Raw genomic sequence first — 24069 nt, forward strand, 5'->3', positions numbered from 1 at the left:
GTTTTGAGAGCTGTGTTTTTTAACATAAAACACAATGAAGAACCCAACCTTTTGAACTTTCTATTTCCATACATTTAAATCCAAAGACTAAAGTATTTTGAATGTCATGTCCATCTTATCTTTCCAGCAAAGCCTTTTCCTATAATTAAAAGGGCATCAATTTTTCTAATTGTTGCCAAATCCAACCCAAGCCTCCCACACAATCATTTCACCCTTCCCTCCCCCTCCCATCATTGTCTGATATTTTGTTTGCACAGTCATTATTCATTAACTGTGTTCATGTCCAGGGCAGCAAACGAGGGAATCACATTAGCAAGGAGGAGCTCAGAAACTCACCAGTGAAATCTGTTTTTCCCTTTTCTGTTTTACATTGGCTTTCAGATGAGAATCCCAAAACCTGTAACAAATTTCAGAGATAAGGAGCCTGGAAACAATGAGTATGCTACTGTTTGCCACTTCCTCTTTTTTAGCAGAATTCTTTAGTCTTCCATTCTACTCAAAAGAATTAATTTCTACGTAAGAAGCTACTGAGATAAGTTACTATAAGAGGTGTAGTCTGTCCCTTTTTTTTTTTTTTTTTTTTTAATTTTCCTTGCAGAATCACACATAATCATTAGTTAGATTTGGAAGGGACCTCTGGAGATCATCTCATCCAAGGTAGTGTCACCTAGAGCAGGTTACACAAGAGCAGGGAAGGGAGATTCCACAGCCTCCCTGGGCAGCTCTGCCATCCTCTGTGTAAAGCTTTCCTTTATGTTAAGGTGGAATTTGCTGTGTTTTGGTTTATGGCCACTGCTCCTTGTCCTGTCACTGAAAAGTGCCTGGCACTGTCCTCTTGGCACCCCTTTGAGATATTTATATGGATTAATGAGATCCTCTCTGAGTCTTCTCCTGCCTGGACTGCCCAAGCTCAGCTCCTGCAGTCTCTTCTTGAGAGAGGCACTCCAAACATCTCATCATTGTTATGTCCCTCTGCTGGACCCTCTCCAGTAGCTCCTCATCCTTCTTGGACCATATCCATGTTCTGAAGGGAAAGAAATGGTCATGGGAGGGTGGAGAGTCCTGCCTGAGGTCACTGAGCTCACCTGTGTTGTGCCCAGGTGTTGCCCTTCCTTCTGTGAGGGTTTCCTGGTCAGAAAAAAACACAGAAATAGGTGATTAACAGATAAACCACCAGTAGAATCTGCTCATATTGGCAGGCAGATTGATAAGGTTCAGTACAAAAACTAGCTCAGTGTGCTACTTCATTTTTACATTTATGTGCAGCCACTGGGTCAATTCAGATTGACTGAATTGACCCATTGTCACTTGTCCTACCAATGAGTTGACTTGGTACTGCTTCTTCCTGGTTCTGTTGCTATATCAAATCGATCTGTGTGTTTTAATTAATTTTAATTGGATTTATTGTAAATGGCCTTGTAAGAGAAAGGAAATGGAACCTCACATGGAAGTCACAGAATTGAGATAATGCCAAAATGAAGGCCTGAAGAGAGTAATTAATGAGAAAGTTCTGCTGTAAATTGGTCAGATTTGCTAAAATTTGAAGAGCTGTTCAGTGCCTGGAACAGTGCAGCTATGAAGCTGGAAGTGACTTGTATTACAACTAAGTTAGAACAAAGTGTTGGATATGAATAAAGAAATGAAGTAGAAGAGGACTAATTCTTGAATGTCAGATTCAAAACTAAGAACAAAATTTGAAGGGTTTTAGGGTGGAGGCTGTTCAGTTCTCTTGACCATGAGGTCCCTGTTGGCTGTACAGAGGAGTTCTTTCTGGTATTGCTGGTATTTAGGAAATTCACACTGACAGTAGAGGATTAATTGCATTTCTCCCTGTCAGGCACTGAGGGAAATCATATTTTAAGAAGTCATGGATTAGCAAGTTGAACTCATTGTATAATGTGCAGTGCAATTGCAAAGCTGAACCTGTTTCTTTTCTGGTTTTCAGTGATTTGTCCTGTTGGGCAGCTGCCTTCTGAGTGCCTCTGGGGAGATGCCAGCCAGCTGAATTAAGCAATAGCAGGGACAGCACCTACCCAGGCTGAAGTTTTAAGCCCAGGCACGTGGCATTTGCACAGGTGAGTTGTACCTAAGCTCAGCTTCTCTCTCTCCTCCCTGTCTCTTTGACAACTGGCATCTGTTGCAAACTCTACGTTTCTGGATGCACAGACTGGCCTGCCTTGCTTGTTTTTCCCAGAGCATGACTGATGGGCTTAGAGAAAATGAGATCCAGGTCACCAGCTAATCTTAGGGAATCCTTACTATTTGTTTGTATATTTATGGATTTTTTCCCCTCTCCCTCCACTGAATGAGTAACCAAACTCATTTTGGTGGGACCTGACTTCAATTCTGTAGCATTTGTGTGTTATAGGAGATGATATCACGGTGCTTTTTTAACCAGAGGAGATTTTATACTCTCTTCCTTAGCCTGGGAATCCAAGCTGTGGGGTTCTGATAACAGCAGTAGTGACTGGCTGCTGTCAGCACAAGGGTGATTAAAAATGTGTGTGTGTGTGCTGGTTCTCTCCCTTTCCAGCTGAATGGAAAATGAAACTAAAGCCTTTTATGTAAGTGCATGGATTTGGGTTTTTTTTCCTGTTTAAATCTTTGTGGTTGTGTGCAGACAAACTTCATCCCCAGCTTCCTTTTGCAGATGCTGTGTAAAGAAAAGAGTGAGCTTGTTCTGACCTCTGAGGCTTGATCCTGCTTCCAGCTCAATACTAGGCATAGCCTCTCTACAAAAGGCAATAGCCAACAATTAATTTTTTTAGAGTCAGTTTTTCCAATCTGTGATTTTCCTTGATAAAACAATGGCAATCTGCTCCTTCCAGAAGCTGAAATGCTGTGATTCTTTGACAGCAAATGTGTGGAGAGCTGCCTTACACCTTGTAACACCCTGCTTTATTTAAGACTCTTTCATGCTGGGCTGGCTGCTGTCTTCCTGGGAGTGTGGCACCAAGGAATTATTGATGAGATGCAGCCTGGTCTGTAAAACACACGTTTGCTATTAAAAACAACATATGTGCCCTTAGCTGTAGCTAATCATTTAAAAATCTCTGAGGAATTTGGGGGAGATAGCCCCTCTGCACATGGATGGAATCCCATTAAAGCATCAGCATGACACAACTGGGCATCAAGTGCTGAATTATTCCATGAATATCAGAGCAGGGGCTTTGTGCTTTAGGCAGAACTTCTGAAGGTTTCATCTGGAGCAGGTAGAAGGTAAGGATGGGTTCAGGAAGGGTAATATGCATCCAGGGCACTTGAATTTCAGGTTCTTGCTGTATTGTTAAGAAGGATGGTTGGTATTTGCACAAAAACCTGAAGGTCAGTGCTGAGCTGTACATGCTACCTTGATTAGCAGCAGTGTTGGAAAGTTACCCTGGCATGAAAAATTATGAGGGTAATTCTGCTTTGTGCTGGAGGAGGCAAAGGCAAAGCAAGGAATACAAGCACATTATTTCAAGGTCCAGTAGCCTGTTAAGCCAGACTGAAATAAGTAGTCTTTAATTAATGGAAAGTGTAGGAAAACAAATTCGGTGCTGTTGTCACATAGCCACTGCAAGCTGGAACATACCTGTCCTTAAGTTCCTTCCCTTTTTATTGCAGCTGCTCTTCCCACTTCAGTTCAAGCACAAACAGCTGCTATCTTGGGAACCACTGAAGGTAGATGCAGTTCCTTTCTGCTGCTGGAGAGCTCTGAAACCCAGCACTTAAATAATACAGCAACTTCAGTGCTAACAGCATCAACTTTGGAGGAGAAAGGTTTTCAAATTGAAATTGATTTTCAGGGTGTGTAGAAATAGAGAAAGCAAGGTAGTTATTGAAGCAGTGGTTTTTTGGTTAAAATCAAACTTGCACTTGGGTAGGTGCACTTTTTTTTTCCTCTTGTAAATATTTTCAGTTATTAAAAGTTAGTGACCACAGATTTTTTTTCTAGAAGCCAAATAGTTTCAGTGGAAGCACATCTTGGCCAGGGGGAGAGCAATTTAGGACAAATGTCTGTGGGTTGTGTCTGAGGTCTCATTCTGACTCACAGGATGGAATTCCTGCGTGGGGAGAGAAGGGAAAAACCTTTGCTCCCTTTCAGCATGGGTGGGAACACCAGCTCCGTGTGGGGAGGTTCCTTTTGAAACTGCAGATCCATCAGGAAGGTGGGTTGGAAATTCACTGCACAAATAAAGACTGAGTCAAGCCGTGACACAAATCACCGCGTGCTCTGGGTACGTCCAGGTTCAGGGGTTTGCCTGTGGCTGCGCTTCACAAATGCCTGTGAACTCAAATCAGACTTAGTGAGGTGGTTTTTTTGGGTTCTTCATTTATTTATTTCTAGAGAAGTACTTCTGAGAGCACTACAGAGCATAGAGCTTCAAGTGCAGGGTGTCTGGGGAGTGTCCTGCCCTTGGGGTTGAGTGGTGTTTTGCACTTTGCTTGAAGTTCTGCTCGGTTGCTGTTTGCTGCCTGCAAGTGCAGTGCAGGCTTTTGAAACTGTGGTTTGAACCTTCATCTGGAAGCTGAATTTTGTTGCATTTAAAAAAAAAAATTGGTTTTTAAAATTAATTTCTAGTTCTTCTTAATTATAGTGTCAGAGTAATAGAATCATAAAATATTTTACATTGGGGGAATCTTTAAAGACCATCTAGTACGGTGCCCCTGCAATGGGAAGGGACATGTTCAACTAGACCACATTTCTCAGAGCTCCATCCAACCTGGGCATGATTGTTTCCAGGGATGGGGCATCCACAACCCCTCTGGGTAATCTTTTACCACCTTTGTTGTAAAAAACTTCCTTATATCCATACTAATTCAACTTTACTTTAAAACCAAAATCTTCCTCATACCCATACTAATTCAACTTTACCTTAAAACCAAAAACTTCCTTATATCCATACTAATTCAACTTAACTTTAAAACCATTCTCTCTTGTCATATTTGCTGTGGGCCCTGATAAAAAGCCTGTTCATATTTTTTCTATCAGCTCCCTCGAAGTGCCAAATCACTGAAGTGTTTGGCTAATAGAAATATTGCAGAATCAGGTAAATGAACCTCCTGCCTCAGGTGGTTGGATGCTGGAACACACTGGCAAAAATTGTAAACCATCATGAGCCTGCAAAAGATTAACGGTTAGCTACCAATGACTGTTCTGAAACTCAAGAAAAATGATAGCTTAAGCCATTGGTATAAATCAAACCACCCTTTTGTTAACATAAATTTTGTTTAGATCCAAAAAACACAGAAGCTGGATTGGTATTTCTGATGATTTTACCACAGCAAAATTTAACTTCTACTTCTTGGCAGGAGTAAATGAGAGATAATGAGATTTTGTTATCTGCTCCAGTCACCTGTGGCTTTGATTTAAAAAATAAAATTCCTCAGAACCACTGGGTTTTGGGGGGGGGGGTGTTTTGTTTTACTTTTTTTTTAAATCCTTTAATTCAAAACAAATAGTTACTCTGTCTTTTAAATCCTGAGACCAGGCTGCTGAGGTGGGGGATGTGCTTTAGGACAGGTAGAGAAATGTGGGCATTTTCAGTGCTGTCATTGCAGGTGGTGTTGGCTGCTGGTGCCCACGTGCCTGGCTCTGCAGGCGAAAGCTCGGTGTCACAAATGAGAGCCGTGCTGCCCGCCGAGTGTTGACAGCTTGTCATTACAGACAGCGTTCTTTTCCCTCCTGGTAGTTGAAAAGGTTTAGAAATGGAGACATTTTTCATAATCTCTTTCCTCGAGTGACTCGGGAAACGTAAGGGTTTGTTCTTTCCAGATTTAGGGGAATAAATGAAACTGCTTTTCATTTGTGCCGAGTTTACAATTATTTTATTGTCTCGGTTGGATTCTCGTAGCATATCCAAAATCATTAATCTCCTGTGGAGTGAGAGAGGATGTGAAGAAGTGGTGAAGGGAGAGGAAGGACACAATGGAAGCTAAACAGACTGGGGGTTTCTTGGTGTGAAAAACGAGGTTCACATATTTTTTATAGAATTTAAAATTTAATGGAAAGACAATTAGGTGATAAAGTTACAGATACGGCCGGGTGTCTCTGCATTCAGCCAAGAGAGCACACCTTACTAACAAAGGATTGTCCCTTAAAAACAGAACCCTACTACATATCCATAAATTCTCATACATGTTTCAAACATTCCTCTTAAGTTTTGGATGTTTCTGTGTTTAGTTTTTAACTTGCCCCCTTCCCAATAGATCAATCTTCTTGGATCCACCGAGTTTCACATTCCCTGATAACAGAAATGCAATAAATTCCTCCCCTGGAGCTCTGGTCACTGTTGTCCTCATCTGGATAAAATAATCTAAAAATGGATAGTCTCTAACTATCTTTTTCAGTCTTTGGGTTATACAGACAAAAGTAGTTTTTGCTTTAATACTATGCCATAGCTCAACATATATGTATTATACCACTATTTCTAAGTTTCATCAATAACAGAAATAGAAGGAACTATATTAATACTACAAAGTTCTCTAACCTTATACATATAACATTCATTTTAATATTTGTGAAAAGCCAGTAACTTAATATGTATCTATAACATTTGGTTTAGGTGTTTATTTCACAGCAGCTATTCCTGGTACCTAGGTGGGGTGACAGTGAAATGGATTTTGGCACCTGCTCACCGTGTGGCAAGAAGGAATTGTGCCTCTTCTCTCTCCTTTTAGCTGGGGCTACAGAAGAATTTTATTGTTTAATGGATCCTTGTGGCCTCTCTCTGCTCTGGGCACGCTGGGATGCTGAAAGTGGAATTGTGAGACCCAGTGACATAAAAACAAACCCAAGCAATTAAGTCCCCTGTATGGCCCAAGCAGAGAGCACCTTCGCCCTCTGTCATCAGAGGGCCAGGGCTGGGTGAAGCCAGTCGGTTTGACTTGGCTCCCACCTTTGTTTGGAGGTTGCTGTGGCGATGAATAACCTTTGCAGAAGGTGGGTGAGCCAGTGTGTGCTCCTGCCTTGGCTCTGGCAGATAAAACAGAGCCCGCGGCGTCTCCCACGCATCGGAGCGCGCACCTTGGCAGCACATGGGGCTCCCAAAAGAAGCTGAAGCTGCTGTCTCAGAGCTGGATTTTAGGGATGCACTCATCACCTGCTTTTCTAGCAGGCAGCAGGAGCCTGGGTGATGGCAAGCAGTGGCTTTGTTCCACTGGAAGGGCAGCGGGTGTGCATTACTTGTGCAAGCTTATGACACCTGAGCTCTGTCTCCTTGCCTTGCCTTGAGGAAGGTAGAGCAAGAAGGAAAGAGAGAAATATTATTATCCAAAAAACCTGTCTTTTTTTTTCTTTTCTTTTTTTCCCCCCCTATTGTTGCAAAGATTACATTTTCTATAGCGAGGAAACTTTTGTTTCTTTTTACTCCCCATTTATCAATAAGTGTTACAACAAATTATTTCTAAATTCTCTGCAGCTCAGAATAAAAATGTTTTTCATAATAAGACAGAAAAATCTAATCCAACAACCTCATAGTGGTTGAAATTTGGAATTCTACATAAGTATTACATGCTTTCCTCATGAATTCACACAAGTATGCTTGGATGATACAGGTGTCTGAAGTTGCTATAAATATCACTTCTAGATAAGAATTACCTTTAAAAAGATCTTGGAAACTTGTTTTCCCCCCTCCTAGAAATCCCTAGCAGGAATTGGCAAGAATGAATTGCCACCTGGGGCAGCTCATGGAGAATTTTCCTCCCTGCACATCACCTTTCTTCCCAACATCTGTGCACAACTCATAGGAAGTGCTCTGTGAAAAACTGAGCCACCCACAGATGATCCAGTGGCCATGACAAACACTGTGATGTTTAAAATGTCTATTTTTGCCACATAATTCCTGAAATAAAAAAAAAAAAAAAAAAAATTAAGAAAGAATGTGAATTACTCAGCTCTGTGTCAGCTCTCCATCTCTTCCCAGACTTTCAAAATGGGTTTCATTTGTCAGGGCCTTGTTCTTGGCTGCAGCTGCGCTGAAGAGAAAGATGAAAACTTTTTAAAAGCAGTGAGGCTTCTCACAGTATTTAAGATGAAGTTGGCAAAGGCAGGTCCATGGCCCTCCCCTGCATGGCTGGTGGATCTTCTGAGTTAGAGCACTTGGGGAAATAACTTCCTCTCCTTTCAGCAGTTGTTTGAGGCTTGTCATCTTGAAGTTTTCCCCAGCACAATTTAAACATGCTGTCAGCTCCTTTTAGTGACTTACTTAGTTAAAATCACCTTCAGTAAGGAGTATTTAATTACACCTTCTAATACCTTATTTAGGCTGCCCTCCTGGATTTTTGAGAATCTGGAGAATGCTGCTAATAGAGCGGAGCCAGCATTTACAGGAATAAATTAATGGCAGTCCCATAGCTGTGCTTTTTACATCTGACACATTCTCCAAGGCTAGCATAGTACCTCCCATACTCCTTCAAATTCATTTGTTCCATTTCAGCTCAGCCTTTTGAAATATTTTGTGATGAATGGGTGTGCTGTACAAGCTGGTGATCAGGAGCAGCTGTTCATAGTCATGAATTAAATTGAATCCATCTGTCTGTGGGCTCTTTAAAGTGTGAGTTTCACATTGTCAGGAGACCTGATTACACCAGAGCAGGATCTGGGTGCTGTTTGCCAAAAAGAAAAGGACAAATCTAAAGGCAGAGTGCTTGGATGGGCTCTGGGATACCCCTGTGGGCTCATCTGCAGAGCTGTGATTTAGCCTGCTGAGATGAGAGCAGAGTGGTCACAAGCAGCACTTCTGCTCTGCCCTGCAGAGTGGTTCAGATGTGGACTGAAATCAGGAGCTGACTGGCAGGAAGCTTTGTAGAACTCATGTGTGGTGGTTGCTGCTTGGTTTTTAATCCTGACCCTTTGACCTCTTTAAATTTTTTGGTTGTAGGGTTTTTCAGAGGACAAACTGAAGAGGAGTAGTAGTGTTTTATTCAAACCAGCGAAAGGAGACAACACTCCTTTTTAGTTAGTTATTTTGTTTGTTTTTCCCCCCCAGTATGCATGCATCATTTTTTTTTAATATTCCTTTACAAGTAGAGACAAGCAAAATGTATTTCCTGAAGCTGTTTTGCAAACTGCACTGAAGGCAACATTTCAGCCCAACAAATGGTTGTTTCCTGATTGCAATAATTGTTCTCATAATTTTAAGTGCAAGCTTCAGTCTGTAAATGACTGTAAGTGACACACTGGGTATGGAAGCCAGCTGATTCATGACCTGAAATATGTTGATCTTATCCAGGGGTAACTTCTCTTGGTTTCCTTCTCCCAGCTTGCTCCTCACCAAGGTTCTTGTGGTGAGGGCTGTGTTGGTGCTGGGTTGTGTGTACAGCTCTAGGGAAAGGCATTCCTTGTTATCAGGAGCTTACTCACCCCAGTACTTCATCTTCATGATATCATTTCACTTTAAGACAGGCAGCTTTTCTTGGAGGAGCAGAGCAGAGCTTCTTTAGCCACTCTAAAACTTTAATTTAAGTTGCAGGAGGGCCATAATTGATTTCTAGGCTCTGTCATGGTGTCCAGGGCTGCAGAGCCCCCCCTTTGCTGGTGATCAGATCTCCTCTCACCTGCACTGCTGCTGCACTCCTGGTGCAGGGCTGAGCCAGCAGTTTTTAATTAACACTAAATTCGGTGCTGGCAGAAGCACTGAGAGGGTAAAAAAAAAAAAACAAAAAAAACCAAAAGAAAAACCCAAAACAACCCCCACCAAAACAGAACACCCACACTGGCTTTGTGAGCTTGTATTTTGTGCCTGTTATCCTATAGCAAGAGAAGAGCTCTTGGCTTTTCTTTCACACAGAGAAAGCTGCACTGAAACCTGTTCTTTCTGTGTACCTGGTAAATACAGATGATTTTTTTTTTTTAGTGTAAACTCATTAACATGTTCCACATGGAGAGGTGAGAATTGCACTTTGAATGAAGAGATTGATTGATGTTGGCTTGTATTAAGAAAATATGGCTAAGAGAAGGAGTCAATAACATGCTCTTTTAATTTTATTTTTTTTTTCCCTGTTGAGTACATTGTTTTTCTTGTATGTGTTTAATGAGGGAACTTAGTGGGGGAATGCTATTGCTGAACAGCCAACAGTATCTTGTTATCTTCCTTTAAAGTACTTAAGAATGTTAAAATACAATTGCTAAGATCTGGCACTCATTTGGGTGCCCACTTGGGATTTGGCATTATAAAGGTGCAGAATCTGTAAATGAGCTGCAGGTGCAGAGTAAGCATTCAGTCCTCCACCATTTAACCTAAAAAGCAGCAAATCTGTGCACCAGTGAAATGCGTGGAACCACAAAACCCATGGAATAACCTGTCCTTCCTCTCTGGGAATGCTCAGACCTCTGGAAAAGGCTTGGTTCTCATCCCTCTCTGGGCTGCTTCTTCCAGTGCTCTGCCACCCTCACAAGTCAAAAAGCTTCTCATATTCAAGTGGAATGTCTCATGTTCCAGTGGGCATGCCAAGCCCACTGCTGCAGCACTGATATGCCAGAGAATTATGAATTAAATTCTTGATTCCTTCTCTAGACTGCACTGATTATGTGGGTGAAATTATGTGGTTTTAAATCCAAGTTCTTTTCCTTTGGCTTTTACAACCTGTTTTGAAAAATGAGGAGTTTTGGCACCGTTGTGTGCTGTAAGCAGAAAAGCTAATTATTTTGGGCAAAGAGGAGGCTGCTGGGCTAATTTCTTGGTAGACTTAATTGCTGATAATCAGGGATCTGATTCAGCTTAGACAGTACTGACATGTTCCTATGAATTTGTGTTGGGGTGGTGTTCTCCCCAGGGAGTTTCAGAAAACCAGGAGCTTTGGCACTTGCCTGTTTGGAGGAAGGTGCAGGTGGTTGCAGCCAATAATTCCTGCAATAGAGGTGAAGTGCAGGAAGAAATGAAGCAAAGAAGGAAATGCACATTCCTTCTGTGAAGAGGAAGAGTAAATTTCAGGATACTGGCAAGGCATTCATACACCTGTACAGTTTTATAACACTGAACTGCAAGCACCAGTTCAAGGTTTCAAAGAGGAATGATATTTTAACATTATTATTATTATTATTATTACTCCTTACTTTAAAAGAGCTGTTTGTTTTAAAAGGGAAGGTATTACTTTGGTTTTTATGCTGATCCCCCTTCAGCATGAGGAACAGACTTTATCTGTCTAAAATTCTTAGCAAAGGTCATCTGCTTTATGTTGTGGTTGACCATGGAGCACTGGCTGTTAGCAAATGCAAAATAATTAATCAGATGGATCAAACATGAGTCATTATGGTTATGCATTGCAAAGATGGACTCATTTTTTCCTTATTTCAATAATTTTTCTAGTTCAAATAAAACTCTGGCTTCTCCTTCTCATGTAAATAAATTATTCTTATAGTTCTTTCCAATCTTTTCTGGATACTTCAGGGAAAAAAAAAGTAGAATATTCCTTCTACATATTCATGTTTCTCATGCTCCTTACTCTTGTTTGGAGGAGTGAACTCAGACCAGAACTCTTTCTATGTCTTTATTATCGTTATTTAAAAAAAAAAAAAAAAAAAAAATCAGAAACCAAACAAAACAAAGAAAAACAAAACCCCACCAAAAGAAAATAACAAAAAAACAAACCTCAAAATCTTTCTACCATGTGGCTACTTAGAAAAGCAGTGGCTCTCTTAAATATTTAGAGTTAAGTGTGCTTTTAAAATTCATTATCAATATGAAAAATCCAATTAAGCCACAGCCTGCTTTCCCCTACTCTGTTTCCCCAATCATTTCCTGCTTTCTGTGCTTCCTGGTGCTCCCTGGGTATGTGTGAGTGGGAATTGCTTTCCCTGCTCTCTTTTACACTGGGCTTATGTCCATTCCTTCTTGTTAAACAAACCCTTGCTATTGAAACAGCCAAACCTTTCAGGTGCTATCTATAATTTACTTTAGAGATTAGGTGATTGTAATTGGGAGGAGTTCCTGAAGCCTCTTGCTATTCTAATATTGCAGCTTTGGCTTGAGCAGCTCTGCTCTGCTCTGGGCTTTTCCTCAAAGCTACACAGGTGAGCTTAAATCCCATTTTTAACCTTCAGTTTCCTGCCTTGGTACCCAAGACCTCCTAAAGCAAAGCTTTGGGGAGGTTGTGTCCTGTCTGCTGTTGTGTTACACCCAAAATACACCCAACCTGTCACCTGGTGTTCTGAATTACTCCATGCTCAGCTGTCAGCTGCTACATCTGCTGAAAGAACAGAGCTTGATGTTATATGTCCTGTAGATTATATCTCCTGTATTTTTAAATTTTTTTTTAATCAGACATATTAATTGATATTATAGGTCCTGTAGATTATATCTCCATTATTTTAAAATATTATTTTTAATAAGACATATTAATTGATGTTACATGTCCTGTAGATTATATCTCCTGTATTTTTTAAAGTTATTTTTAATAAGACATATTAATTGATGTTATATGTCCTGTAGATTATATCTCCTGTATTTTTTAATTTTTTTTTAATCAGACATATTAATTGATATTATAGGTCCTGTAGATTATATCTCCTGTATTTTAAAAATTATTTTTAGTAAGACATATTAATTGATGTTAGAGGTCCTGTAGATTATATCTCCTGTATTTTTTAAAGCTATTTTTAATAAGACATATTAATTGTTCTTATAGGTCCTGTAGTTTATATCTCCTATATTTTTTAAAGCTATTTGTAATAAGACATATTAATTGATGTTATATGTCCTGTAGATTATCTCCTGTATTTTTTAAAGTTATTTGTAATAAGACATATTAATTGATGTTATATGTCCTGTAGATTATCTCCTGTACTTTTTAAAGCTATTTTTAATAAGACATACTAATTGATGTTATATGTTCTGTAGATTATATCTCCTGTATTTTTAAAAATTATTTTTAATACAATATATTTATGACATATCTCCTGTAGATCTCTGCAGATTTCCATTCCTTTTGCCAAATTTTGTGGGGATTGAATAGGTGCAGTTGAAATGTTGTGGGGTTCTTTCTTGCAGATGGGACGTGGTAGTGATTTTATGTGCTTGGTTTTCTTTGCAGTGTTTCAAAATACATTCAGTGAGGTTTGAATTGGAAAGAGTAACCCTGCAAGCAGCACTTGTGTCACTAGAAATTCTCACTGTTTCTGTGCTGCCTGGTAAATTTAGATTTTTTTTTTTTCCTTTCAAGTTACATGCTTTTAAAAATTACAATAAATAGACAAGTATACCTTTGAAAAGTCCTTATCTCCTGTGGTATGAGAGCACAATAAAATTGACCTTGGTCCTGAGGGCTTTGAAAAGACTGCAGTAAAAGTGTAGATGTTTACCTTGCAAAACTGCCTTCTCTGCTTTGAAATATTCAGTGATTTAGTGCTTTGTTGATAGTGAATTCATGATGCCTTCAGTTAAACCACTCTGAGTAGCCTTTCTTCCATTCTTTTCCCTTTGCCCATGGTATCCACCCCTGTAAAATGCTAATGAAATTGGATAAGTGTTACCCAGAAACAAGGTAACCATTGACTTCATAAAGGAAAGAAATCTTGTTTAACGCCCTTGGAAAACTCAACAGGGAACGTCAGACAATGCTTTAGTCACAAAGAGGATGACATCTCTTTGCTGATATGCAAAGTCATTTGTCATTTAGGGAAAAGGTAAAGCAGCATCTCCTGTGTCAGTAATGCCTGGCTGTGTCTTAAAGCTTTTTCTTTTGGAGGTGAAGGTTTGAAAGAATGTGTTTTTAACTATGAAAAAACGTGCTGTTTGCTCTTTGAGGATTTTAATTATTTTAATTGGCATTTGTCAAAGTAGGTACTGAAGTTAGTGCAGGGTAGACCTTCTGGAATGATAAAAATATGATTATCACAACAGTCCTGGGCTTCATTTGAAGTTATTTTACTGATACTGAACTACAAAGTTTATACGCTTCTGTTTTAATTTGTTAATAAAGTAGGGTCCAGGTTGACTTTATCTGTGAGCTAAATCTTAATCCCAAGGGTTTCCTTCCTAGGTGTTAGGATTTTGCACCAGAAGTTATGAAGGGTGTTGATTACACCTGCCTTCAGCATTTGGTTAAGGCTTAGGGGCAGTGTAGCCTTGCAAGCAGATGATGCATTAGAACGACTAAATTTTGTATTAAAGTAAAAAATACTTGGTTTAAATGCATCCCAGTTTGTTGTTTTGTTTTGGGTTTTTTTGTCTTTTGGTTTTTTTTTTGCTGGTGGATATATAATTTGTAATCAAGCTGAAATTGTTTTCAAATGGTGAAGAAACACTTGTTTTGAGTGCTGTTCTAAAATAAAACGATGTTCCCATGCTAATTTCACTCTGGATTGTCCTGACCGTTACAAGAGGATATGATGAGGGCAGACAAGCTTGTTCCTAATTTTAAGGGTTGGGAAAAAGAGTTACTGCAATGTGACTAAGCAAGAAACCATGGTGAATCTGGTTAAGGAAGAGAATGAGACGTGTCCCTCTTGGGAGATTATTCTGTTTATGGAAGATAATCTCTTTTAGGGGTGATGAGTGCAAGTGCATCTGGGATATCTCCAAGGTGACTGGTTTAAAAGTCCTGAAGTGCTGCCTGTATTTTTGTTTGAGCTGTACCCACGGCATGTGAGATGCATTCTGTTCCAGCTTGGAGCAAATCCAGTATCAGTGGCACTTCCACAGGAACACACAGGGCATTTCTTTAGTCTGACAGACAATTCCATCTTTTCCTGTTGCTGTAGCACAGTCCCTGGTTTGTGCTGCAGCCTTTAAGCAGGATTTATCAGGCAATAGATCCTGAGGACAGCTGTGGGGTCAGGAGCAGGGAAGAGGAGCTCTGTGGAGGTGACGTGGAGCAGTGGTCCAGCAGGGATTGGGAAGGAGGGAGGGAGAGAGGATGCTGTGCCCTTTGGAAAGGAGCACACATGACTCTGGATGAGGGTCAGGCTCTGTTCCAGCTGCTGTGGCTCCTGAGCACAGCTGTCCTTTCCATTCTCTCCACAGCGGCCGTGGGTTCCTGCGCTCCCAGCAGGATGCACAGCCTCCACAGGGAGGGAAAGAGGGAGGGAGGAATTCTCTGGCATGAAAAGAAAGGATACAAGCTGGATCCATCAGCTTGAAACTGGATCAAACTGGCTCTAAATTGCCCAAAACTTTAATATATACATATATATGTATACATATATATATATACACATATATATATATATATGTATACATATATATATATATGTGTATACATATATATATATACATATATATATATTATTAAATTTATAATTTATAACATGGCCTAAAGAGTTCAAACTGGATCCGGCCAGTTCTGACTGGTTCAAACCAGTTCAATCCAGTTCAGAACAGTTCTGACCGGTTCCAACCTGTTCCAACTACTTTAGTCCAGAGCAGTTCAGACTGCTTCCAACTGGTCCAGACCTGTTCCAACTGGTTCAAACAGGTTCCAGCCATTTCTGACTGGTTCAAACCATTTCTGGCCAGTTTAAACTGGATCCAACTGCTTCAAACCTGTTTTGACCAGTTCAGCCTAGTTCTGACCAGTTTAAACTGGTTCTTACTGCTTCTGGGTAGTTCTGCCTCATTTTGACTGGTTCAAACCACTTCAGAATGTTTTAGATTTGTTCCAACCCATTCAAACTGCTTCAAGCTGGCTCTGGCGGGTTCCAAACCAGTTCATGCCAGTTCAGACTGTATCCAGTGAGTACAAACTGGTTCAAACTGATTCAGTCCATTATTCAGTATGTTCCATTTCCTACCTGGAGTGAATTGTTGGCCACTTAAGGCATCACAGTCAGGATGAGAGGAACAACCCCAGCTCTCCCCTCAGAACATTTGTAGCTGCCATGTTACTGACAGTCATGGCTGTGCTCTAATTATTCCAATATGAACATATTGCCATGCCATTTACTAATCAAGGTCTAATAAAACAAAGATCAGAAAATTAAATTATTGTAGAAGATCCCATTCCAATTTTTTACATCTTTGTTGTGGATACTTTTCATAAATAGAGCAAATGCTTCTAATTGTATTTTTTCAAGCAGTTCTGAAGAGGTCTGTCTCCTATTGGATCCTAAATTCCTAAAAATGACCTGCTTAAATTTTATTCAGGATCTCTGACTGTTATTAGAACTTTTTTTTACATATTAGAACTATATTTTACATATGTAGTTATTATTAAATCTTTTCAAACTGCATTAATTCTCGTTAAGAACCTTATGTTTCTATCTTAATCTTTACCTTTCTTTTTTTTTTTTCTCCTCCAACTAGAAATGGTTGGATTAAAGTGCTCATCCATCCTTTACTGAGCAATATGAATGGCCTGAGTCCAAGGTAACTTATGACACCTTGTTCATCCTGTATCTTGTTGTATTCCACCAGCACAAACTCTTTCCAGAATGCATGGAACACTTTGATCTCGTGAATAGCAGAGACAAGGTTATGGCTGGTTCCCCTATCTGTAACCAAGCTATCTCTGGCTCAGTCACTTTCATCATGAAAAAGTTGAAAGCTTTGGTTGGTTTGGATTTTTAAAGTTCTTTTACTGAGCAGAACTTTGAGGATTGTCTCGTGCTGTATATTCTTTTCTGCTTGCAGTGGAGGAAACATGGGGGTTAATTTGATAAAGCCACCCATCATTGTTTCTTTCCTCACACAACTACATTGCCTGGGAGGACAGCAAAAAAAGGGTGCCACAGGTTGGGAGAAAGTCATCCTGGAGTTTGGGCAAGAAAGGGTTGGGTTCAGTGACTGTTTGGGCAGTCCAGAGATGATGGCTTTGCGAGTCCCTTTGTGCTCTGTGCAGTGACTCAAGGGTGGACACACCTGGATTGTCACCTGTCACCTTTGGGAGTGAAGAGAGGCGAGTGCTGGATCCCAGTGCCAGGATGTTTGATGGGACAAGGGGGCTGCAGGGAGGTGGGACAGAGGGATGTTCCTGAATATCCACTCCCCTTTTCCTAGGAGAGAAGGTGGCAGAGGGGGTAGGAAATTCCCACCAGCTGGAATCAGCTCTCTGGAAATTAGTGGAGACACACTGAATTCCAGTATTAATCCATTGCTTTGACTTCAGCACTTTTAATTGCACTCTTTGGTTTTTCTTTTTTGGAAATACTTTTTTTTCCCAGGCCCTTTGACCAGCTTGGCTTCTCTTCTTTTGCTAGAAGCATCCTTTGGATGTCAGTGTCCTTTTCTTCATGTTTCACCTTTAGAATTAATCATCTAATTGTGGAGGGGGCTGACCCCTGTGGCCTGTGTTTGACCAAATTGCTAAGAAATAACTGTGAATAATAATGATGCTAAATATGGACCACTTGAAATCCCAGTGCTTGCAGAAATAACTGCAAATGTTTTCCCCTCCCATGTTCAGGCAGCCCCAGGAATGAGCAGTGTGATTCAACGTAAGTGGCTTTTTGCTCAAACTCCTTATACCCAAAACCTGGTTCAAACCACACTTTTAATGCCTCCTCCCTTTTATTTCACTGTCTACTTTACCTGGTCTGTGTTGTTTTTTAATATTGATGTCACATTTAAAAAAAATATTGCTGTAGAATGATTTCTTCAGGAGACTTGTCATTGGCATCTGGACAATATTATTTAAGTTTGAATTCAGAATTAAAAATTATACTAAAGTTTGGGGGTTTCATAGAAGAGGTGAAGTTGATAGCAGCAGGAAATGTTTTAAAATTACAAATTTTGCTTTCCATTTAAGGTTACAATAAGTTATAGTGAGACTTAACCTGAAATTTTTCTCAAAATTTGTAAGTTGGCCTGAATGTCCTCCCAGTTTTTGGAGAGAAAACTGTTCTTTGTCCCCTTACCCTGATATTGTTACTTTTGATTTATTTTGCACAGTTCAGTATGTTTAATATCGATACTTTAATACTTTATTTTACATCATTTGTGCTAAATAGAGTGTTAACATTTTCTCATCACCTAAACTGTGAAATTGCAAGCATTGGGTGTGCATGAGAGGACTTTCAGATTTTTTCTATGTATTTTTAAAACACCCTGAATTTGTGCTGTGCCACATTAAAGGAATCCCTGGTGCAGCTTCCCTGGGTCTGAGTGCCTTTTAATATGATTTCAGCTGCAGTGGTGCACAGGCTCCAGCAGCCTGGTGAGCAGTGATGACTGCTTCAGATGCAGCACTGATGGCTGGCCTACTTTTGGATTTATTCTATCCCTCAATTGCCTTCTCTCCAGCCTCCCTCTCCTCCTGTCCTGAAAAAGACACTGTCAACTCCTCTATATTTAAAAAAAAAATATTGTATGTATTTCTTTAGTGTAAAGGAATAATACTACTTAGAGTTCATCAGACTTTTTACAGTGTTGGTAATTTTTTTTTTTAAAGAGAACTTTCATTCATTTTCATTTGTGTGTTTATTTACTGTGCTCTGCTAAAGCTCTTGCTGAGCTTCCAAAGACAAGTTCTGAACATGAGCTAAGTGGATGCTTTCAAGTAGCTGAATAATAATTGAGGACCTCAACATGTGGGAAAACTGGACTCTTTTCTCTTTTTTTTTCTTTTTTTTTTCCCCCCCTCCTTCTTTCTGAAATTTAATTTTTTCCAGCCTTGTTACCAGCCTTTGTGTGCTGGGCTTTACACTGATATTTGGCACTTGCATCAAACTCATCCAGTCTGAATTGCTTTCAATATGTGATTAAAGAGAGCGAAACAGAAAAGGCTCGATTTAAAAATGACATCTCTTTGGGTTTTATTTTTCTTTTTCAGTCCCAAGGGATGCAAAGCCATGAAATGAATCTCTGCATCTTCCCCAGGAGCCAGCACTCCCAGCTGGGGCCAGGCTGGACTCTTTCCTTCAGTATCCACAAACCCTCCCCTGTTGTCCTTCAGTTTTTGAGTTTTACTGATAATTTAAGGTGTTTGATGTGAGTGGAAACCACGTGAATGAAAGTGCAGGAATACAGCCATGAAGAAGAGCACTGAGGAAGTCTGACTTGTAGCAGCCTCTGTAGGAGTAGAATTGGGTAGACAGTTTATGAATAAATTTTTGACCTTTTTTTTTATTATTTATATAAAAATGTAGTGGTTTTCCAGGCACCCCTTCTCTTCTCAGGAAAAGTCAGGTATGCAAATTTAAGTTGTGATGAAAGAGGCATGCAGAAACAAAACTGAAAGCACACTTTCTCCTCCCATCCCTTTTTCCTTGTATTTTTTTTCCCCCCTTTTGCTTGTAAAAGAAAACAGCAGGTCTGTCTTTGCTTCAGAAGGAGAGATCTTTCAGCACTGTATCAAAGTGCAGGGGGCTGTTAATCACTTACACATTTTCAGCTGGAAATAGAAAATCAGCCTGGTTATTCACTTCTGTGATCAGCCAAGGAGATAACTCTGAGAACTGCAAGGCACAGATTTGTTCCTGTTTTTATCTGAGTCAGGAGGGAGGGAAAAGCATTGTAAGTTGGTGACATTTTAAATGCACAGATGTGAATACTTTAGTAACCATCCTGTCACATAAATCCCAGACAACTGTCCAAACATCAGGGTTAGCCTAGAAAAAAATACTGCTATTTATTTTGCTACCTGAGTTGTTAGTATCTACTAAAATCTCTGTTTACAGCTGAGCTTAAATGTGGTTTAATTCTGTTTGTAGTAAAAAATGCTTGGAGAATCCAAAGCTATCACACTGCTTATGAATTAGAACACACTGTTTTTAAAACTTTTTAAACAGAAATACAAAATGAGAACATTGTGGCATATCAGGAGGTGTGATAAATGGAGAAGCTGCTTATCCAGAGCCAAAGCTTCTTGAGAATCTGTTTGCAGTGGTGTGGGGTGAGGGGGCCTGTACATATTCAGCAGTCACTTCTCCAAAACAGAACACAAATTTACTAAAAGATTGTGTAGAGTAGCAAAAGGGCAAAGCTTCTGAAGGGTTTTCACAAACACAGAGCCCTGCAGAGCTTTGTGATTTCAGAAAACAACAATCAACTGAGGATTGGAAATACATGCAGGTGTCAGAACGACTTTCAGAAGTCCAGAGAGGTGGCATGGAAGGGATAATGTGTGGATGTGGAATGCCTTGCTTCATCCCCTGATTGCCCATGGCAAGTGGAGAAAAGGTGATGGCAGAGGGAGCTGCTCAGGGGAGGGGTACAGGAGATGCTGGCCAGGAGGTAGAAGGGTTCATGAAGTGCTGATGTCCTTCGTGTTTTAACAAGCTGGATCAGGTGTGTGCTAGGTTTATCCAGCAATTTGATTTCTTGGTCTGTGTTTTCTGTGTAAGCTCTTTGTAACAAAATGTTTGACACCAATGCCCTCTGGCCAGCACCAGCTGTGCAGTCAGAATCCCTCTGATCCTGCAGTGTGTGGTGTTTGTTTGCAGAATTGAAGGCAGGTCCCTTTCCAAGGAGATTCTCCATCATATTTGCCAAAACAATGTGTGTAGGCACAGGGTAAGAGCTCTCACCAGCACAAGCAGCAATACAGCAATGCCCAGGGGTTGTTGCTTTTAGGACTGAACCAAAAAAAGCTCTCTGTGTTGCTGTGTGGATGGACACAATCATTTGGATGTGATCCAAATGAAGGCCAGGCACAAACACAAGAGCCAGTTGTACAGCAGCTTGGTTGGGCAGGTGAAAGAAATGCCAGCACTTAGCAGGTTTTGCTCCTCAAGGCCAGACAAGGAAACAGTTCATAAATTTGAGGGAACATCTGCTGATAAACTCTGAAAGTTTGGGCCTGCCTTCCCCCTGGGTCGTAAGAGCTGGCACACAAGTGTTACCCCTTGGTGATTCCTTGTGAGACAAGAGAGCACAGGGTGCTTCTCTTGGGCTGTCAGGGGTACAAAGGCACATTTTCCTGAGACCAGCCTGCTGCTTGCAAAGTCTTGTGTGAGAGGAGTTAAAGCATGGAGAGAAATAGTCTGTCTCCTGTGGTTGAAGATGTGCTGCACTCCCTGACCGAGGAGGTGTTAAAGCAGCCAGATGTGAAATGTTTTGGAAGGGTGGGATGTGGCAGCCCAGACTAACAAAGCTGCAGTTGGTGTGAGGCCTCAGAGGAGCAGGAATAACCCCAAGCCTGCCTTGGGAGGGACAGCTAGAAGTGGTTTTCTCACCTTTGAAATCGTAGAATAATGATACATTTCGCTTCCACCGCAGTTTCTCACCAAAACGAAAATTTCTTTTTAAAGCAAGCCCCACCGCATGAAATGCATGGAAATAAGTTGCTATAACTGCTTCTGGTGTGCAAATGTTTGGAACATATGCAAGCAAATATTCCACAAAAAGCCAGAATTTCTCCCAGGCCTGCGATGGGATGGAGATGCTGTGCAAGAGCGCAGTCGTAGCCCTGCCTCTGAGAGCCTTCCTCCCTTGGGGCACAGCCTCACCCTCACCTCCAACAGCTCAGGGACTCACTGGGGTATGGAAAAACGTAGCACTAGTGATAAATAAGTGCAGGAAGGTGAAGCAGTGGGAGAGGCTCTCCCTGTGCTGCCCTTGGCTTGCAGGTGAGCAGTGGCAGGGTTTGTCCTGGCCCAGAGACAGCTGCTGGGAGCCGCAGGCTGTGGAGCTCCTGAACTGACAGCTCTGCTGATGCTCACCTGATAACAGCTCAGCCTTTTATGCCTGGCTAACCTGAGCACTACTTAATTCTTGCAGGAGCTTGGCATTACTAAAAGGCTTGGCAGCTTGAGTTGTAAACCGCCAGGAATTTGAGAGAGGTTGATTTAGTTTATTTTATTGCGTGCCAAAAGCTCTATTTAAAGTGTCTGACCTCGAGATGCAACAAAAAAGAAAGTTCCTCTGATCTTCTTTGGCACCACTTTCAGACCCTTTCAATGTAAGGAAAATACTTTGTTGGTGTCTGCCATCCTCTTAAATCTGAAATATGCAAGGAACGAAAAGCTCTGATTATCAGTAACAACATGAAACTTTCAGTGGGTTTGTTTCTGTTCCCTGACCTAAGTTCTGGACTTGTTCTTTCATGTCATGAAATGAAATGTCTCTGACATATCGACAGCACGCGTTACTGGCACAAATGGACTGGTTTTAGTAATGCTTTTTTGGAAGAGAGATTGCCTACTAATTCAATCTCTGTATCTGTTCATTAAGGTGAGCAGTTTATTAACTGTTTGTTTTACTTTAATGCTTCATTGAGGCAGAACCTCTTAGCTAGAAGAGAAAAATACCGCTCAGCTTCTTTATAGGAATTTTCAGGCTTGGTATAATGACTTTTGCGAGAACTTTGTGACAAAAAAAGCCAGTGTGACACGAAATAGAATCTCACATCATGCTTACTGAGATGCTAAGAAAGATTCAAGCGCTTCCAGATGGAAATACAATGTATGCTGTATTTGATTTAAGAGGAGTAGTTAGTTTTCAGGAGCTTCAAGTCAGATAATGGTAAAAAAACTCTGGTGATGTATTTTTCTATGAGTCCTGTGCAGCTCTGAGAGCAGGTCTTTTCCTATCTGTTTTTTTCTTTCAGAAGCATCCTTATCTCTGTGACTTTGAAATTCTAAAGGGCAGGCACTATTACTGTTTATTTTAAGTACTGTGAAAATATGCTCCAAAATATTTTAGAGCTTCGCTTTCAAGCATATCTTTCCCAGTAGTTTCTAAAAGGTCTGCAAGTTTGAATGCTGAGAATTTGGTTATTTTCTATCACTTACCAACCACTCCTGTAAATTAAAATTTAGTCGTATTATGGTAGTATGGTAAATTCAAATAGGTTTTCCTGGCCTATGTTCCTCCTTGAAATGATGAGCTGGTGTTCATGAATATGTACAATTTTTTTTTATTTTATGGGCTATATCTGCAGCCTACACATGTGACATTGAATGTTGGCAGTGAAAATTGCTTGATAAATCTTTTACACTAAGTCACTGATTTTTTATCTCTTTTTTTGTTTGATTTCATCACAGCATTCTACAAAGAGGAACTGCAGCTCTTGACTCTGTAAAGTGCTTGTTTAAAAGTAGTTTTATGAGGCAGGAATTTGTTTGGCTCTGAGTGAAGCATTTCCCAGTCTCTCAGACCCATCTCCCTTCCTGAGCTTTTTCACACCATAAAGTTTGTGCAGAGTGCTCTGATATTGTCTCTGTACCCCATTACCTGAGTGCTGCAGCAAGAAGTGTCCAGATATATAATTGAGAATTAATGAAGAACGTAGCTTTTTATGGAAGACACTAGTCTCCAGTTTGCTGCACAGCAATAGCCCTGATATCCTGTCTCAAACAAGCATGGAAGCAGTAGAGCCTTGTTCATCTCACCAGTCAGCAGCAATCACTCCTGACTGCACACCAGAGGCAGATCTGCTGAGTGCAAAGGTGCTGGTTTTATGTTACTATTTATCAGACCACAACTACTGACTTTACTATCAAAGCATTTACTTTATTTATTTTGGAGATTGGTGCTCTTCCAGGAGAAAAGTAGAAAGCTATTTGAGGAGAATCAGCGTGCGGGAAAAGTGCTTCAAGCCTGCTTTCAGAAGTTACTTCCTTTATTTCCTCCATTATTTCAGTATTTATCAGACAGCCTCAAAGAAACTTTCTGTTTAAGTCACCTTTATGCCAGCCTAGGGCTGTTGATGAGGTACCTGTGGTAAAATACACACCAGCCTGCTTAGAAGTGAAGCAAGCTGGAGCACAAGACCAGCAGAGGGTTTTCAGATACTTCAACTGTTCCTAGCTTTGCTAATTTCTTTTCCATGCTAATTTTCTTGGCTTTATTTTTATCATTTAGCCAGTGGCCAGAGGTACAAGAAGGCTGTTATGGCACTGCTGGCAAGCACATGAGAAGATATAACTTAGCTGTAAACAGGCAGAGAGTTATGACAGAAAGAGGAAATAGAGGGAATTAATTACATTAGAGTAATATTTTGTCTGGATGCTGTAAGAGATCTGGGATTTGAGGTTATTTGTTGAAAAGAATAATTGCTACCAGTTTCTAAATATATATTTTAACATGAGGGTAGCTGTGGGGGCAGGGAGAGGAGGTGGAGGGGAGCTGAGGTGGGCATGGCTTGATGCAGAGGTTTTCCTGGGGGTCTCCTGGGATTGCAGTGTCTGAGGCAACTATTCCTTTATTTCATGTATATTCTGTAGCTTCTGGCCCAGCTTCTCATTTTGAGACACCCCAAGTCTAGATGGCA

The 24069-nt window shown here is 40.5% G+C and overlaps 1 protein-coding gene across 5 annotated transcripts in view; it reads left to right on the forward strand.

The window, feature by feature from the left end:
• EPS8 (epidermal growth factor receptor pathway substrate 8) overlaps window positions 1–24069 on the forward strand; it is a 129833-nt gene that overhangs the window by 29788 nt on the left and 75976 nt on the right. For all 5 annotated transcript variants that reach the window (XM_058852882.1, XM_058852883.1, XM_058852881.1 and 2 more), the window contains exon 2: window positions 1946–2075. The gene's annotated coding sequence lies outside the window, so the exon portion shown is untranslated. The remainder of the gene's footprint in view (window positions 1–1945; window positions 2076–24069) is intronic.

Source organism: Poecile atricapillus, chromosome 18 (genome assembly GCF_030490865.1).
Source record: "Poecile atricapillus isolate bPoeAtr1 chromosome 18, bPoeAtr1.hap1, whole genome shotgun sequence".
In the NCBI taxonomy this organism is placed as follows: domain Eukaryota; kingdom Metazoa; phylum Chordata; class Aves; order Passeriformes; family Paridae; genus Poecile; species Poecile atricapillus.